This window comes from Balaenoptera borealis (assembly GCF_965194805.1).
Source record: "Balaenoptera borealis genome assembly, chromosome: 18".
NCBI classification, from domain to species: domain Eukaryota; kingdom Metazoa; phylum Chordata; class Mammalia; order Artiodactyla; family Balaenopteridae; genus Balaenoptera; species Balaenoptera borealis.
Window position 1 is genome coordinate 8,507,861 of NC_138877.1, and position 16,449 is coordinate 8,524,309.

A 16,449-nucleotide genomic window follows, 5' to 3' on the forward strand; every position below is an offset into this window, starting at 1 on the left:
AATGATCAGATAGTAGTAAGTGCTATGATAAAAATCAGACAGCGTGATGAGATGGGGGGAAAGGGGTGGCTTTAGGTTTCACGATCTGGACAATTTGCCTGGAAAGGCAGCTTTTAGGCTGTTACCTGAGTGACAACAAGACAGCAGCCAGGCAAACACCCGGGGAAAGGATTTTTCAAGCACAGTTACCAGCTCATAGGGAGCCCTAAGCGGGCGTTGGACTAGGTGTGCCTGAGGAGCAGAAAGAAGGCTGATGCAGGGGTGGAGGGGTGGACTGAGTGTGACGGGGAGGGTGGGAGAGAACGCGGTCAGAGGATTGAGTCATGGGGCACTGGAGACCACAGTAAAGGGTTTGGCTATTTTGTTCAAGGCTGGGGACTCATCAGAAGGTTTAAAGCAGGGGAATGGCGTTTTCCAAAGCCCTCTATGGCTGCTGGGTGGGGAACAGACTGCAGAGGGGCACGCATGAAAATCGGGACTCCTGCGGGAGACAATGACAAGTAAAGCACGTGACCAGTGGGATGACGATGGTGGAGGTTCTGTCACGACGTGACGCTCAGGTGCAGCTGTCCATCCTGTTGTTGACGAGAGGCACCAGCACCCAGCGAGCATGTGGTCCAGGTACACGACCCATCCTCCCGACCCCGGAAGGAGGTTGGCTTAGCCCTTCAGGCCTCTTGCCTTTTTTCTCTCCACGGAGATTTTCATGTAAAATTGTAATGTGATCAGTATGGGGGAAAAGGGTGAGGCTAGACTCCCTTTACTTCTAGAACTTTCTCCCATGGCTCCCAGGAATATTAAGAAAATAAACTAAAATAGTGAATCTAAAGGGACAAAAACAGCATCTTTGCAAACGCTGACCAAGAATTCTGCGCTGACAATGGATTTATTTATTAAACAGCAAGTTTTTAACAGGCGCAATAACTACATGTGGAAAATGTTTGTTTTAAGAATTTGGAAAAAAACACACAGAGAGACTTCTTCCAAAGGTTCAAAGCAGAAAGGCCCCTTGTTCTCCCCATTCTATAAATTGTGTTCTGAATGAGGCCGTATGTTTCACATTTAATAAACTGTCACTGGGTTGGAAGAATTTCTTCTCTGGATCTAGTAGACTGAAGGCCAAAGGGTTTTTTGGTTTGGTTTGGTTTGGTTTTGGTTTTTTTGAGTTTTTTTTTTTTTTCTCTTCTAATTTACACCACTATTCACAAACCTGCCATTTTCTGTACTTAGAATACTTTCCAAAATGCAGAGAAGAGGCCCAGTGAAGTTGTTAGAGGTCTTCTACCTCCTGGCTATTCAGAAGAAGCAAACAACTTCTGATCCCTGAAACAGTGGTCTTTGATCAGCCTATGTCAGATGTTTCCCCCGTTTGTCCTTACAAGATCACTTATTGGGCAGCCTAGATTAGGGTTGCCAGATCAAGTACAGAACACCCATTTCAATTTGAATTTCAGATTTTAAAAAGTGAATAGTATTTTAGTATAAGTATGTCCCAAGCATCACAAGGACAAATAAGAGTTGTTTATTTGAAATTCACATTTAAGTGGGCACCCTGTCTGTGTTTTTATTTGATTAAGTGGCATCCCGAGCCCTGGCTGGGGCTGGCTGGGAAGCATTTCCGGCAGCAGGAGCTGCTCGCTCACGCCACACATCTGCTGCCTCCTTGGGCCTGTCCATCTCTGGTCACCTGCTCTTCTTTACCCAGCTGGACTTGCCAACATACCCTAAGAGGGTGCTGTCACTGGAGTGACCAGCTCTCTCTCTTTACCTTCTTTCTCGTGCCTCAGTTAGACTCCCATGTCTATATTTAAGAGAGTCCCTCCTTCCCCTGCCCTGCAGTAGAAGCCATTATCCATCCATCCATCCATCCATCCATCCATCCATCCATCCATCCACCCATCCATCTATCCATCCATTCAATAAATATTTATAGAACACCTTTTAAGTACCAGATACCATGCAGCAAAGCCATAATCTCTCTGGCAACACGTTATGTGAACAATTATTGCTCTGTCTTGGAGCCAACTTCTTGGAAATCCTTCAGAGCACAGGAAGAAGCTATCGTGATGAACATACCAGCATCTCTGGACCTTTCCAGCTGAGCCTACATACCTCAGATGCCACCAGTTGTCCTGGAACTAGTCCTGTGAAATGGAGTACAAGGAAGCCGAAAGCTTCCCGTCCCACTGTTCAGTTAGGGAAAGCTACTTGTTGTAACAAACAGACCCCGTGTGTAGTCACACGAGAAGTTTATTTCTTGTCCAGGCAATACTCCTGCGCAGGGGCGGAAATTGGTGGGCAGCCCGATTGAGCACAGTTATTCAGGGGCTTGGCTTGGCAGAGGCTCTGTCCTCTTCACCAGGTCACTGGTCACTTCCAAGTTTGCCCAGAGTCATCGTCCTTCCAGCCGGCCAGGAGAGTGTGGAGGCACGCATGGGAGACTTAGAAGGCCACGCCTGGAAGAGGCCCAAGACGGTAAGAACATGGACTCGGTTAACTTCTCTGAGCCTCAGCTTCTTCAACTGTGAAATACTCCACAGATGCTTCTCAAAGTCACTTGGTAAAACCTCTGCTGGGATCCACCATCGGCAGGCCAGACAACATTCCCTGGTGCCCCTTTCCCAGCATCAGACCTCCCCACACACCCCAAAAGCCACCCTGTGGGTAAAGGAGAACTGATCCCTCTTCGATTTCCCCATCCTGCCTGCTTCTTGGTTCTCGCCCTTTTCAACTCGCTGCCAAGTGTGAAGACACTTCATCTGACAGGATGTGCTCCGGCAGTGCATTTACTGGCTCGTCTCTTTGGAACCTTGAGTGCCTTTTTCCATAAAAGCAGCTGTAGGTGGGGTGGTCCGAGCCCCACCGAAGCCCAGCCCCCATCTTCTGGCCTAAGGCATGGGCTGGAGGGAGGCGCTGGTACCTGGGAAGTTCCCATGGCAGCATGTGAGGAAGATCAGCAGCAGGGAGTGGGGGGCGGAGTTCAGGGCTCCCTGGAGGCTTTGTGAGTGGCTGGTTCCCATGGCAACCGTGGGGTGGCCTCCACGACAGCCAGGAACCAGCGGCCCTGGCTCGAAGCTGACGGTAAGTTCTGTGCTTGTAAGTAAGCCTGGAGCCACCTGTGGATGCAACGTGGAGCAGACCGCCTTTCAAGCTGGGCTGTTTCCATCACCAGCAGGCCCCGAAAAGCTCTGTTTCTATCTCACTGGAAGAAACATTTACTGAGCATCTGTATGCCAAACACTGTAGTGGATGCTGGGAACCCCAGAAGAAGATGGTCTCTGGCTCTTGCCTGGCAGGGCTCCCAGCCTGGAGGGGGAGTGAAACAAACATCCACACAGAGGGCCAGTGCCCATGTGACCCAGGCAGGAAGGAGGTGGCGGGAAGGCTCTGGGAGGAGGAGAGGCCGGAGGATGAGTAGGGTTTCAGGAGGAAGGGGGAAGGTTTGGTCTAAACAGCACCTGCAGAAGCTCAAAGAGAAGCTGCAGAGGCTTTGACAAGGTCAAGTGCAGGGTGAGTGTGTGTGTGTGTGTGGGGGGGGGGGGTGGCACAGGGACTGCTGGTGGCCTTCTGGCAGGAGCTCCTAAGGACTCTCGATCAAGCTCCGGGTGGTTGTGGACCCTGAAGCCTGCTCAGAGATGAGCACTTGAGGACGATGAGTCCAATGGATACATGAATACTTTCAAAAATTTTACTTAGATTTAGATTTCTTGGATTCGTTAAAAAAAAGAGAAAAACCCCAGGATGTTTCTCTGATGTTTGGCAAACCTTGCCCACTGACAAGTCCTGTGTGCACCCTCCAAATGATCATGATTATTATATTCTGGCCTGGAGACCAGCTGGAACTTTTCTCAAAAGTTGGAAAACTTTACACGGTGGTCCCTGCCCTGCAGGGGGCGTCTTGTGGGCCATGATCTTTCCCCTTGCTCCACGCAGCCCGGCATCTACACTTGAGGCCACGGTAATGTCCAGGTATCCACATTCCCACGTGGGGTGACCAACTGTCCCGGTTTCAGCACCCAGAGTCCCTCATCCCAGGAAACCCCTCAGTCCTGGGGCAAACCTCCAGGACAGAAAGGAAAGACTCAGCCCAGACCTCAGGCTTCTAAGACACTGCCGGGCAGGCGGGGTCATAGGGAGAAGGTTGGCTTCGAAGCCAGGCCTGCCCAGCTGATGCTTGATCTCTCTGCTTAGCTGCGTGATCTTAGAGAAGTTACTTCACCTTTTGGATCCTTTGTTTTCTCATCTGTTATAGGGAAAAAAGAATACCTATCTTATGGGTTTGGAAGTAATGCATGTTAAACACTGACACGTAGGATGTGCTCAGTAAATGACAGTTCATATTTTCCAGGCGAAGGCATAGCAACAGTCACCATGTAATGTGGTACAAGCTGTGTCGAGCTTTTCTATAGAATGTTGAGGATGTAGAGGAGGTGCATATAACTTGCAGTTGCTCCCAGGTGCTGACCAGACTCGCAGGTGGGGCTCTCCTGCCTTGCACACAGCCACTGCGGACAGTGGTTAGAAGTTAGAGGAGGGCTTCCCTGGTGGCGCAGTGGTTGAGAGTCCGCCTGCCAATGCAGGGGACGCGGGTTCGAGCCCTGGTCTGGGAAGATCCCACATGCTGCGGAGCAACTGGTCCCGTGAGCCACAACGACTGAGCCCGTGCGTCTGGAGCCTGTGCTCCGCAACAAGAGAGGCCGCGATAATGAGAGGCCCGCGCACCGCGACGAAGAGTGGCCCCCGCTCGCTGCAACTAGAGAAAGCCCTCGCACAGAAACGAAGACCCAACGCAGCCAAAAATAAATAAATAAATAAATAAATTAATTAATTAATTAAAAAAAAAAAGAAGTTAGAGGAAAAGCAAGTGCAGTGCAGGGAGGATGTAGCGAGTAGCAAGAAAATTTGAGCACAGAAGGTAACACTCACAAAACACATCCAGTCTCTGAACTTGAGTTTCGTTCATGTCGGGGAAGGACATGCAGGGGGAGATTCTGAAGCCTGCAAGTGCCTGGAGCAGAGAGCTGGGTTGCCTAGCTGGAGGGTATAGGCATTCCAGAATTCCCATGGAGTTCTGGAACATTCTAGTATATTCTGGCATGCCCTCCCTGTGGGCGAAGCCAGGGGGCAGGGAGAAATTCACACTCTGTTTGTGAGAAGTTGCTGCTTTTGAGGAAGTGGTTGAGTCTGCTGACTTGTCTGCTTGAGGATGTCTCCAGGAGGACCACAGCAGCCGGGTGGCCGCATCTGGAGACGGCTGCCGCTCTGGAGAGGTCAAGACTCTGGACAGTGAAGCAAACTTCCTCCAAGAGAGTGGCCAGGTCGAAACTGTACTGTGATTTCTTTCCCAGAAAGTCAGAAGAATATTAACTGTGAATATTAATATTTCCTCCCACGCCCTCTACAGCTGGATGTCTCCTCTTGAAGGTCATCTTTTGTGCTGAAGCTGCAGAGAAAGCACTTTTCTTTCTTGTTCAGGAGCCGGAGCTCCTTTAAGAACGGCATCTACAGTGACAGGAGGCAAGGCTAGTGATGAGAAGGTGTCCAGCCTCCCAAGGCTGCTCCTTGTCTCAGGACCAGTGGCTCCAATAATGGTGATGGGGAAGATGAGGCTGGAAGGAACAGCTGGGCCTGGTGGCTTTGCTCACCTGCCACGTAAAACGGCGGAGAATTCATCACCGGCCACATTTCCCTCCCGGAGCTGTGTGAGGAGGCAGCTTACTCACAAGGCCAGGTCTGGGTCTACTGTCCTGTGAGGACCAGAGCAGTGTCCTGCCTCGCCTTCTCCCCTGAGCCGTCTTTCCACCCCTTGCCTGTGCACCTCTGATGGCTAAATGTCATCCCCAGGGCCACGTGCATCCCCTTCACCTGTTGACGCCCTACCTGGGGGGCCACTGATTAGAGACAAGGACCACGGGCGTTTCAAATCTGAGCTCCTTCGGGTGGAAACGTCCTCGATGGTAGCATTTCACCAGAGTGGCCCTGGCAGCAGGTGGAGGGTCGTTTTGTGTGCTTTGCCTTTTTCTCTGCATACTTTGGGTTCTTAATAAATATAGTAAATTCCTAAGCAGGGCCCCCCAAATTCAGTCTCATAAAATGTGGGCTTGTGTTATAATGGGGTAGGTGAAATGACCACGTGAGCTTGGTGCAGAGGGCAGGAAATCAATGACCCCTCACTTTATAGCCACCCGATCTTACATTATTGTAGGTGAGCTATCTTGGGACTTCATTCTGTATGGAATGAAGACATCATTTCCACCAGGTGCAAAAGGAGCAAATTTTACCTGCATTTTGCAGACACAGTTAGTGTGATGATGAGAGATTCAGACGATTAGGTCATGGTTTGAGCTGGGGAGGCGGTCCTGGGGAAAGCTCTGGCCTCGGTACTACACTCGTCCTATCGCCTGAGAGATAGGACGTCCATGTGTGCGAGCGGCTGACCCTGGTGCACACCTGCAGAGCCCTGGGGTCAGGCAGTGGGGTTGCTGAGCCCCCAGGCCGGGCAGGGAGCCCCTCAGAACAGCGCCTGCACACCCTTCCCCCAAGCGCCCGCTGGAAAGCTGAGCACGGCTGCTGGATCTCATTAGGCCACAGCTGCCCCGCAGCCCGGATACCGTGAGCAGAGCGCGGGCCTGATTTCCATCACCTGAGTGCTGATTCATCCTGTAATCATCATCAGAGAGCACATTCCAGGTCCGTGGTTTAAGAGGAAAACAAACTTTTGTCTACAATCAAGGAGCCATTCCTCTCTGAGCGTTTAATGCTTCGCCGAGGCTCAGCACCACTCCTCCTCCTGTCTGGATCTGACCATCTAGCTTTGATTTCAAAGGCAGACCAGGGGGATGCTTGGAAGGGCATGGGGGCCCCCAGTCTGGATCTGCCTAAGATCTTAAAAGTGCAGATGTGGCCAGATGAATGTGCGCCGTGTGGATTCCCCAGGGAACGTTGGGCCCTGCACCTTTATTGGAAACACCCAATAAACCACGGGCCTCAAGGCTCTGTCGTTTTAGTGCAGGGCTTAAATGCAGCCTCCTTCAGGCTGCCAAGGCACCTGCGAGCCCACTGCTGCACGCGGTCCCCAGCAAACACGACGCCCTGAGGCCCCAGGCCGCTCCAGCGAGCCAGCTGGGAGCAGAGGAGACTCCAGTTTGCCCTTCACGTGCGGGGCGCGTTCTCACTGCAGGAACCCACTCTGCTCTGTGCACCAGATGACACGAGGGCCACCTGTCATCAGGGATGGGGAGGCGGAAGAGCTGTGCCCACCCAGGCACCCGCTCACCCACGGGAGATTTTGAAAGCCAGCTGGCTGGGGCTCAGGGTGCGCCCTGGGGTGAAGGGACAGAGTCCGTCTGAGTGCGGCCAACCCACCTTCAACATTTCTCGAGGTTACAACCAGCCCAGCCAGCTATCCAATAATCAAGCTCAGACAGAATTACTATTGGCCGGAGAGCCAGGAAATTAAGGCCTGTGTGTTGCCTAGCTTCGCGTAAGAGGAAGTATGTGTCTTAGTTACAGGGAGGTTCTGTTGTCGCTGAGGCCTGGAGAAGGCTGGCCTCCCGGCCTGGCTCATGCTCGGAGGGTGCACTTCCAGGCTGAGCTCAGTGGAACGCCACCAATGGACACGTGCACAGCGGGCCGGCCAGACACAAGTCGGGGCAGGCTCCTGGCGCTCAGGAATCTGGGGTCAATTAGGGGTCAGTGGTGCCAGAGGACTGAAAACAACTGCGAAGAGCAGGGCAGGCACTGGTGGTAACAGCAGGGGAATGCAGAATGCACAGACACAACTGTGCTGTCCCTAAAGTCAGTCAACAGTTTACCCCGTGCCAGGCCTTTTTCTCAACCAGTGGGATTGTCCGTGGTCAAGGTCGAACCACTGGTCAGCGCAAAGACCAATGACTTGATTGATCACTTACCCTTTGCCATGGGTGCCAAATTCACAGTCATTTAGGGGAGGTGTCTGCAAACTTCTGAAGTACCACTGTTGCTTTCCTCCTCTGATTTCACCCACACCTGACATTTTTTTTTTTTTAAATAAATTTATTTATTTTATTTTATTTATTTTTATTTTTGGCTGCTTTGGGTCTTCGTTGCTGCGCACGGGCTCTCTCTAGTTGTGGCGAGCGGGGGCCACCCCTTGTTGAGGTGCGCGGGCTTCTCACTGTGGTGGCCTCTCTTGTTGCGGAGCACGGGCTCTAGGCGCGTGGGCTTCAGTAGTTGTGGCATGCAGGCTCAGTAGTTGTGGCACACGGGCTTATCTGCTCCGCGGCATGTGGGATCTTCCCGGACCAGGGATCGAACCGTGTCCCCTGCATTGGCAGGCGGACTCCCAACCACTGCGCCACCAGGGAAGTCCCCACACCTGACATTTTTAAGCTACAGGTTTCCGTGATTCTTTGACTAACCAGAATGCTAGGTCTTTATTTGTCTCTGTCATTTTTTCTCATGGCTGTGCCCGCTGTTACCTCCACGGCAGGGGTTGGGGGTGGGTTGAGTTTCTAACACAGAGGGAGGGACACTGACTCAGGGGAGTGGAGGGTAAGTGGCGGCTCTTGGCAGAAATCAGAGGCAGCCGGACAGGACCCGGACACCCCGGTGATGACGTCTAGGAGATGACAGAGCCTTCCCAGGCCTCCTTTCCCCACAAGCTGCTGTGTATACACTGAAGTTTGCGTCCTGGATCAGAATGACTCCTTCCTGCTCTGGCTGCCTGTTCCCCCCCCCACCTTTGATGGAACTGCCTTTGGTCCCCAAATGGGAGCTGTCATCCCTCCCTCTCTAGGTCTCTGCCTCCCCTGGAGGGGAGGACGTCTGAGCCAGCCCATCCCTGAGATGCATCCGGATGACAGCTGGTGGGGAAGAGGTGCTCCTTTCTGGGAGAAGAGCCTGGGGGCCGCTGGTGGTCACGGTCCCCACCTCCTGGAGAAAAGCGTCCACCACCTTCTGGTGACAATGAAACCAAAACGTGGAGAGCAGCATATGGCGAGAGCGGCCTGCAGGTTCTGTCTGAGTTTGAACCCCTGCCCCCGTGGTCCCCGCGGTGCTCCTGCTGTCTCTTGGGTCTAAGAACCGATGCGCCTCCTTCTGTCCAAGTTCAAGTTGCATTTCTTGCTATTATACTTGTTAACAGATTCTTAGTGTTCTGCGTCATATTGTCACTATTATTTCTGGTGCACAAGTTGGGGCACATTTTCGCAGCTGAGCACCCATTCATTTCAGCAGCTCCCGACACGTGGGGTGGGCTTGGGCAGCGATCATCCCAAGCGAAGGCTCAGAAGACAGGCAGGACTTTGCTTCATTCCCATCAGAATCTGGCATTGAACGAATACGTTCAAGCTCCTGTTTTATAACTGGGTCAAGACTCAGTTACACTCAGTTATAAATAGCCAATACTCAGTATAAAAAGTGTTATTTCATTTTGCACTTAGTGAAACATTTAGTATTTACGAGGAAAGATGAAAGGCAACAACAAGAAAAGATAAGCTGGAGGTGACTCTATAACCTCTTGTGAATCCTAGGGTTTGCGGTCCTTATGCAGGCTGGCAACCGTTAGCTTCCTCTCCAATGAGGAGTGAGCACGTGGGATGTAGATCAGATGTCAGATTTCCCCGTTCTTTCAATCCATCCTGCAAATCTTAATTCAGTCCAACAAATAACAATGGAGCAGGCACCAGAAAGGTAAGTCCCTGTCTTACAGACAGACCCATAAGAATCCCTAACACATTGATCTCATTGATCTCATCCTGTTACTCAAAAACCCTTCAGCAGGCCTTCCCAAACGCCCTCAGCATAAAGTCTTAGCTGGACATAGCTTTCAGGCCCTATGGGACCTCCTGCACTCAGCCTGTCATCCTCACGTCCCCAGAGGCTGGGGGGGTCTCTGTGCTGGGCTGCTCCCCACACTGGCCCAGCCGCCAGCCTCCGGGAGGACCAGCCTCCACACTGAGAAGGTTCCTCCTTCACCCCCAGCCCCCAGCCATCTACTCCCTATCCCCCCGGAAGTTCTGACTCCCATCCTTGCCTCTCGAACCCTTCCCCACGTCCAGTGCTTATACATCTTTCTGGTGGAATTTCCCCACCGTTTACTTTTAAACTCTCTCAGACAGGGACTCCTATGGTTGATTTAAACTGTGCCCTCAGCGTGCATCTGGCTGTCCCTTTGTAGACGATATATTCCTCGAGGGCTGCCAGCAGCTTAGTCATATGTGCAGCGACCCAAAGCAGCAGAAAGTGCAGGGGACGGAAGGTCTAGGTCTCAGCTGTGGGATCTTGGGCAGCCGCCCAGCCCCCCTGGGGGGGGTCCCTGGCTCCCCCCTGCCTGAAGCTCCCTCCCCTGGGCCGCCTGGTGGTCTCTGCCGTCTGCCGTTTTTAGCTCAAGGCTCTCCTCATGAGAGGGACCTCCCAGTTAGCCCCACTCTCCTTCCTCTGGGTCCCTTCCGATCTTGGGGTTACTGCTAACTGGCCTGGTCACCCGTGCTGGCTGTCCCTGCTGAGGTGTCTGCCTCGTCTCCTGCCAGGAGCTCCCAGGATTCCTCTAGGGTCCCTGGCGTTACTGCAGGACCCGGTGTCTAGTAAGGACTTAATACGGGTTCATCTCATGAGTATAAGGTGGATCTGCTGACCTCACAGGATAAGATCTCCCAAACAAACAACAACAAAATAATAATTCTCTGGTAACACTGAGTCACTAAATGGCCTTGTCTTTGTCATGTGTCTCACCTAACAGCATAGCCTATGCGGTAAGTAAGGACTATTGTTATCTGCATTGTAAAGATGTGTGTATTAAATTACCTGTCATAAATTACCACACACCCAGTGGCTTGAAACAACACAAATTCATTACCTCATAGTTCTGGACGTCAGAAGTCTACAGTCAAGGTGTCGGCAGGGCTGCAGTTCTTCTGGGTGCTCTCGGGAGAATCCTTGCCGTGTCCTTTTCAGCTTCTGGAGGCTGCCTGCATTCCTTGGCTCACGGCTACATCACTCCAACCATCTGCTTCTCTCACCTCATCTCCTAGGACGGACTCTGACCCCTTGACTTCATCCTGTAAGGACCTTGGTGATGACACTGGGTTCATCCGGATAAACCAGGATAAACTCAATCTCAAAATCCTCAAACCCATCTGCAAAGTCCCTTTTACCACGGGAGGTCACCTATTCACAGTTTCCAGGGATTAAGACGTGGGCATCTTGGGGGCGCTATTCTGCCAGCCACAGTGAGGAAACTCAGAAACACAGAAGCAATTCTGTGAAAGTGTGCTGAGAAGTATAAAGCGCTTTGTAAGCAGGCGATCTTAATAATTTTCCTCATAGCGTCAAGCACTTGGGAGATATTCAACAGACGTTTTGGAGTTGAAGTGATTCTTTAAAAGGGAAACGAATTGTCCCAGTATCTATTAAAATACCTGCTTGAAGATTTTAAACTTTGGTTTTCCAGGGTTTTTTTTTAAATTATCTTTGAATTCTAGAGGTCTTCTTATTCTCGTTTTCCTATGATCTTGTGACCGTTAGGTTATTATTTAGTTCCTGGTTGTTCCTTAGGAGATATCTATGAGACAGTGTAAGCTTATTTACTACCTGAGGAAACAAAGTCATAGCGACTATCTTTGAGTGAGAAAGTACTGCATTAAGTTTGCAACAAAAGCAATGATCAGACCCTTCCTGTCACAGAATATGGATTGGAAATGCGTAGTTTCTCTTTCCAGGCCACTATGCCTTCATTCCTCCGCCATTCGGCATCTATAGGGCGCCTTCCATGCACCAAGCCCTGGACGACATACGCGCGGAGCATAGATGAACACAAGACGATCCACCCTCTGAAGAGCGTGCAGTTCATAGAGGGGGGCACACGTATAAACATGCGATTATGACGCCACGCAAAAGGAGTATAAACCAGCAGGGAACAAGCAGGCTGTACTCCTCGGCGGGGGTGACCAGGGAGCTCAGGCACCAAGCTGTGTAAGGAGGAAGTGTGGACGTAGACGTGGCTGTGGGTGACGCAGGGAACAGAGGCTGGAAGGGTCTGCAGTGGCTGGTGAACCCTGAGGTCTGTGTGAGGAGAGGAGGGAGGAGGGAGCGGGCACAGGGGCCGGGGTGAGGGGAGGGGGAGGGTGAAGCGGGCTCTACGTCTCTTACGGTTTGGCTTCCTTGGTCCTGTTCACTGCCCAGTCCCTTAATCCTGCATTGTTCTATTTACTTTTGTCTCTGTCTTTCCATTCCCTTGAGTCTTAATAAATATATACGTTGAGATAAGACAGAATATATTTGCCCAGTGGGCATCCAGGAGGCATCAGAGGTTTAGCATTGACCTGGGAGAGACCTGGAGGCGTCCCGACCAGCACGAGGCTTCTCTCTAAGTCTCTGAAGGTAAGTTACTGACGAGGCTGCAGGGTTAAAAAGAGCAGCACGGATTCCCTCTCTCCATCAGCAGAGCTCCCAACTCTGGCCTCATCCTCTAGCCCCCTCGTTCTCTGAGCAGACAGGTTAACCTCTCTGAGCCTTCATTTCTTGGTGACAATAATAAGAGCCCCTTCTCTGGCTGTTGCAAGGATTAAAAGATTCAATGCAGACGGTCCCCAACTTACGATGTTTCGGCTTATGAGTTTTCGTCTTTACGATAGTGCAAAAGCAGTCTGCATTCAGTAGAAGCCTTCAAGCACTTCAAATTTTGCATTTGGATCTTTTCCTGGGCTAGTGGTCTGTGGCCCGAGCCTCTCTGGTGATGCAGGGCGGCGGCAGCGAAGACAGCTCCCTGCCGGCCACGTGCTCGAGACGTAACCAGCTGATACACCTGCAACCATTCTGGACCCAGACTCTGTTTTTCAGTCTCAGCATAGAATTCAATACATGACATGAGACATTCAACACTTTATTGTGAAGTAGGCTTTGTGTTAGGTGATTTTGCCCAGCTGTAGGCTAATGTAAGTGTTCCGAGCACGTTGAAGGTAGGCTGGGCTAAGCTCTGAGGTTCTGTGGGTTAGGTGTATTTACCGCATTTTCGACTTAAGATATTTTCAGTTTACGATGGGTTTACCAGGACGTAGCCCCACTGTAAGTCAAGGAAGATCTGTATATGTAACGTTCTCAGCTTAGAGCCTGGAGCTTAACGGGCACACAAGAAATGTGTTAATTCCCATCACTGGGAAATTTTGCCCAAGGGAAGCTTTAATTACAGTTCCTTTCTCTGTCTCTCCCAATTCAAGGATTTGTTTCCAAGACGATTAACAGGCCACAGAATTCTGCCACCCATCAGCCGCTGGTAGCCAAGAGACTCCTGGTATTGGCATCACACCGTCTCTCTCGAAGCCGGGACGCTGAGGCAGGTGACAGCGTGTTGCTCCACGGCTCCCTCTGCATCCAGATTGGTGACCGTTACCCAAGACATGTGCTTAAATATTTACTATACGCAGAGTCACCCCAGCATGGCAGGGCTCAGGAGAATATCCAAGAAGCAAGACGGCTTTGGTATCATCCGCTCCCTAGCCTGGTGGAGCATATGCCTTGATGGGAGCTATCGTCAACAGCCTGGGCAACTGTTGCTTTAAAAAACTAACAATAATTATCTCCCCTCAGGGACTTCCCTGGCGGTCCAGTGGTTAAGACTCCGCACTTCCACTGCAGGAGGCAGGGGTTCGATCCCTGGTCGGGGAACGAAGATCCCACGTGCCGCGCGGCGTGGCCAGACCACCTCCCACAAAACAATAATTATCTCCCCTCAAACTCAGGAATAAATATCAGGTGTGACAGATTGGATGTCAATCGTAGGCAGTTAGAATGACTCCCTGGTACCATTTCCCTGAGTGGCCCAGTGCCTGAGTTCCCAGCTCGGATGCCTGGTGAGAATGCTATAGGCGGGGGGGGGGGGGGGGGGGAACAGACATGTTTCACATCATCTCAAAGCTGCAGGGACATTATCTTTATTGTTATTATTATGATTATTTCTCTTTTACAGGTAAGAAAATCTCTGGCTCAGAGAAGGTGAGTAATGTACCTAAGACCACGCGGAATGAGAGGCAGGGCCAGGGTTTGGCTCCCAGCTCCTTGCTTCTACAGGCATGGCACAGAGGAAAGGCTCACACAGGAAGAATGTCCCAGCATCCTTTCGAAAGTCTCTTTGAGGAGATGGGTCTCAAGGGCTACCCCGGTGGCCAAGAGGCCCTGGCTTCATTTGGCAGTCAGAGGTAGGGAATTCCTTCCACTAAAGGCGGCCCTGATCCTCAGGTCTCTCTGTAAATTTCCTCCAGAGAAGGTTCATGGCAGTGTCTCTGGGGATGCGAACACGATAGGGCCAGATCCAATGCCAAACAGGCGGCCAGGGGGACCAAGGCCATCGCCAGGGTAACCAAAATCCATGCTATCGAGGGATTTCTGGAGGGATTCGAATTCTCTCTTGGATCCTACCCAGGGGCATGGAGATGAGAACAACACCGGCGCACACAAGAAGATTTCAGAGTCCGGAGGGGAGGCAGGCACAGCCTGCTGGCCGCTGCATTGGGAGGGCACGCCTCAGAGGGCCCCTGCAGCCTCCAGGCAGCGTTGCCTCAGACTATCATGGGAGCCCAGGAGGGCAGCCTGTTTCGGGGACCCAGAGGCTGGTGCAGAAACCCTTTAGGTCTCTGCCCTGTATCGAAGCCCCGTCACCCCCCAATCCCTGGGAAGATTCTGATTCTGGAGGTGGCGGGGCTGGTGGTGACGGTGAGGGAGAGTCTGCATTTTCCTGGTGACTTTGATGCGGAGGCCTGTGGGCCGTATTTTGAACGCTGATGCTTTTCCTGCCAACACAGCTTCCACTGCCTCCAGTCTGGCCACGGCAACACTTAGACAGCCGCCTGGAGTCTCAGGGCATTCTCTAGAAGACGAATCCACACTGGAGTCAAGGGGAGTCTTCCCTGGGCTCATCATAGAGCTGTAGGGGGCCCGGGGGCAGGGCTGCTCCTGTGACTCTGCCCGGGGAGCAGTGTCCCCACCAGGAATGGTGTCCCTCTCCTGCCCCAGAGCCCGGAGAGGGCAGTCTGGGCTCCCAGAGACGGGCCGGCGTGAGCTCGGAGGAGGACGGCTCCCGGCAGCCCGCTGGCCCCGAGAGGGTTAAGGGTCTGCCTGGAAGCCTGGATTGCAAGGAGTAATTTGAGCACCGGGAAAACAGGCCCCTTTCTGTATGGCGCTCCGGGCACCCCAGCTTTGGTGCCTGCCCCTGGGGGGGGTCAAGACCCCGAGCCTCCCCGCCACGGTGGGAAGAGCTTAGCCAGCAGCCCCAGGACAAAGAACGCGCCGCACGGGGGGAGGATGGGGCCCCATCTACACAACACTTCTGAACGTTCTCGAAAGGAAAATAAAATAAACAAGTGCGTGAGGTAGTGACTGAGATATTCAAACTATTTCCCTCTGAAGCGGGAGAAGTCTGTCCCCTGTCTCTCACTTCACTTTAGGCCCTTCTGGCTTTCTTGATCTTTCAGGGTTATAGCTGCTATCTCAGTGACTAGTAGAAAACTCCATTAGGCTCCTTCTGGAGGAAGGGAATTAATGACTGAAAATTTAGTGCTTTGTAAACACAGTAGGGAAAGCATTTCCCCCAGGCTCGCTGATTCCTTGGCAGGGAGGGAGGCTGGACGGGAAAGTGAATGTTTCCAGGCCGTGGAGAGGCCTCCACACCAAACACTGCCTGCTTCTCGTAAAGTCCAGCCCTACGGCACTGGGGTGCTCAAAAATCCTGAAAAAGGAATCCCAGAGAAAGCCAAAGAGCCAGGAGCCAGGGAGGAGGAGACCCGTCTGCTGAGCTGAAAAAATACCAATGGGTGAAATTTTCTAACCTAAATGCACATTTTCAGTAAAAATGTATGTCCTTGGCAAGTCCAGCTTTTGACCTGAATTAGAGAAATCAGTTGTTTACACAGCCCAAACCCGCAGACTAATTACCCTCTTTGTTCTCTTAAACGTTTAGGCCTGGCCAATGACATAAAACCCTTGGAAACAGAAAACCTCTCAGGACAAGCATTGAGGAGTAGGCATGGGAATCGGGATGGTGGTGTTACCATTGCTGGCATCCATACAGCAAGTTACTAACACTCGAGGGAGGGGAGGTCGGGGGAGAAGGCAGGGAGCGGGCACATTTGATAAAATAGCAATGTTCCAGGCCCTTTCCCAGCGAAGTTTCCTGGGCCACCAGATCTTTCTCCTTCAAAGCTGCCTTTCCCAGAGACTGGCCTTTTCCTGCCTAGTTACTTCCTCCTTGAGAAAACCACAGTAACATCATTTTAGCGAATCTTCATAACTCTGAAAGTTGGCCAGTCCCACTTGGAGACCTGGGGGATGGAACTGCCAAGGCCTGACCCAGGAGATTCATTCATTCTTCCCCAGCTTCTTGGTTTGGTTGTGTGAACTCATTTATTCTTTGAACAATAGTACTGAGTGCTTACTGTGTTCAGATTTTGGGGGACGAATCTTTGAGATTCAGGAATT

General features: G+C 51.8%; 1 long non-coding RNA gene across 5 annotated transcripts in view; it reads right to left on the reverse strand.

The window, feature by feature from the left end:
* Nucleotides 1-16,449, reverse strand: part of LOC309616102 — a 39,762-nt gene that overhangs the window by 13,263 nt on the left and 10,050 nt on the right. For 4 of the 5 annotated variants that reach the window (XR_014237276.1, XR_014237278.1, XR_014237279.1 and 1 more), the window contains exon 1: nt 2,113-3,483. This is a non-coding gene — a long non-coding RNA (uncharacterized lncRNA). Of the gene's footprint in view, nt 1-2,112; nt 3,484-10,837; nt 11,040-16,449 lie in introns of those variants that run through there. The other variant, XR_014237277.1, reaches the window with a different exon arrangement.